The following is a 2,420-nucleotide window of genomic DNA, read 5'->3' as shown; positions in this document are numbered from 1 at the left end:
GTTCTGCTCTGCAGAACTAAGCCAGAAGCCATTCACTCTCACAGAGGGACTCAAAGATGGCCCAGAAAGCCATTCCTTTACACTTCAGGAAAACAGAGATAAACAGTGGGTCCACCCTTGGGAAGTCAGTGAAATATCAACATAGATCATTCCCTCTGGAGCTCTGGGACTGCAAAGAAACCTGGAATTCCCAAAGGATCACTCAAGACAGAATATCCCCACAGTTTTTAATCAAGACAACAGGACCGTCTATACCTTCCAAACTCTCAAGTGAAGAAAAGACATTAAACCTTTGGATTTTAACTACACCAACCTGAGGGCAGCATACCGTCATGGCTCATAAAAAACCATTTCAGACAGAAAAGGAAGTTTGGTAAATTCGGACCTGAGAAACGAAACTAAAACCAAATCTGCATTCTTCCTTCCCCCCACCTCCCAGTGGTCAGGCACACCCTGTTTTTGAGCCAATTAGAGCTGGTGTTGAGGCAGAAAAAGAATAAGCAGACTTGCATTAAAGCCATAATAAAGAAGCGTTCTTCTCTAGCATCGTGGAAGAAGGAAACACAGATGATCAGAGGTTTTCTGTATCAAAAGAGATGATTTTCTCCACATTTATGTAAAAGAAATTTGCAAGACAATCCGGTAAGTACACTATCAATTAATATTGTTATTACTATCTATAGCAGCTTTTTATTGCATAGGAAGAAATCTACTTTTCAACTCAAGAAAATTGAAATAGACCTAGAAAGAAAAAAATATATAATGTTCTAATCCTAGAAATTCTACACTCTTTATTGCTATGATGGGAGTCTGCTTTATATTAGCTAAAAAATGAGTCATAATAATTGCATAAAAGATGTAATTGAAAACGAAAGACACTGTCATCGGTGAAATCATCCAAGGTATAACAGAACCCGCAGAAAGAACAAACAATGAAACCTTCAAAGTACTGTACTTTACATTAATCTTGAAGATACCTTCTACGATCTTCTCTAAGTAACAGGCGGCTTCCAGAAAACAAAACTCTGTGTCAAGTGATATGCATAGAGAGACAGACAGACAGACAGACTACTGCAGGAAGTGCTTGGAATTACGGCAGTCTTATGCACCTGGCAAAATGCCTAGATTTATATCTAGTTCCTGATGCCAGCATTCAGCTATATACCAAAGGGCTTGGCCTCGGAAATTCTAAGAATGAACCCCTGGACCATACAGATCAACAACAGGACAGAATTTATCCACAGACAAAGGAATAGAGAAGGAAAGTCAGGCAACAGAACCTCTGGCAGCAGAGGTGGGGAACCCAAGTGGGAAGCCCCTGTGGATCTTTTGTCTAGGGATCACATACTGCCTGTAAGCAGGGGGTCTTGGAATGCATTGTCCTACTCAGCTGCCCAGCAGACAGACAGAAAGTATCCTGCCCATGTCGATTAGCAAATGAATGTCCCAAGTGAGGCAGCAGGTGTACGTTCTTCACTCCAGGAGGGGCTGCCCAGATCAGATACCAGTCAGGCTGCTTTCCTCTGATATTGCTTGAGTCCAAATGCAGTCTAGAAAGGCCTGTTTGCCCAGGCCTAGAAAATAGGAGTCCCTGTTCAGCTGGGAAGATGTGAACCCTGTGCCATTTCTACTCCCAAAGCCAACGAGAATGCAAGAGGGTAGGAGGGGACTACCCCCTAGTCTGTCTGTAACCATTTCTGAATAAAGTCCTAATCTTCAATTCTTGCTAATTAACCATACTGTTAAGCCCCCAGTTAATAAATGTATATGGGTTTAATCATGTAACAAATTGTGTTTCGTTTTTAAACTTGTTGCTAAGAAGCTCAAAATCAATTAGGACACTTTTTAAAGTATACAGAATTGGGCTCGACACATCCATAGCACAGTGGCTATGGCGCCGGCCACATGCACTGAGGCTGGCAGGTTTGAATTCACCCCAGCCCAGCTAAACAACAATGACAACTGCAACAACAACAAAAAAAGCCAGGCATTGTGTCATGCGCCTGTAGTCCCAGCTACTTGGGAGGCTGAGGCAAGAGAATTGCTTAAGCCCAAGAGTTTGAGGTTGCCTTGAGCTGTGATGCCACAGCACTCTATCGAGGGTGACAAAGTGAAAATAAATACATAATAAAGCATGCAGAATTGAAAACAGCTATTTTAGACACTGAATTTGCTCCATTGTTTCACTTTTGGGGGGTATCCCTATCTAGCCTTCCCCCGATTTCTTTACCTAAGAATTTTAATATATGTGTGAGCCTGTTTTACTTCATAAATTATCTAAAAACTATTTTGAAACGAGAGTATAAAGAAATTATTTCTATGTAAAATACCTATGAATGGTGGCATAAATGGAAAAAACTCATTCCTCCAATGTATATTCTCCAAGACTGATATCTGTAACAATTTTTTTTTTTTTTTTT

General features: G+C 40.8%; 1 protein-coding gene across 1 annotated transcript in view; it reads left to right on the top strand.

Annotated features, from left to right (window-relative positions):
* Window positions 1–505: 505 nt before the first annotated feature.
* The window catches only part of LOC100952985 (sterile alpha motif domain-containing protein 9), a 26,878-nt gene continuing 24,963 nt past the window's right edge, over window positions 506–2,420 (top strand). The window contains exon 1 of the mRNA XM_023507720.1: window positions 506–642. The gene's annotated coding sequence lies outside the window, so the exon portion shown is untranslated. The remainder of the gene's footprint in view (window positions 643–2,420) is intronic.

Source organism: Otolemur garnettii, unplaced genomic scaffold (assembly GCF_000181295.1).
Source record: "Otolemur garnettii isolate 467f Iridium unplaced genomic scaffold, OtoGar3 scaffold00005, whole genome shotgun sequence".
NCBI lineage: Eukaryota > Metazoa > Chordata > Mammalia > Primates > Galagidae > Otolemur > Otolemur garnettii.
This window is presented reverse-complemented; position numbering and strand designations above follow the sequence as displayed.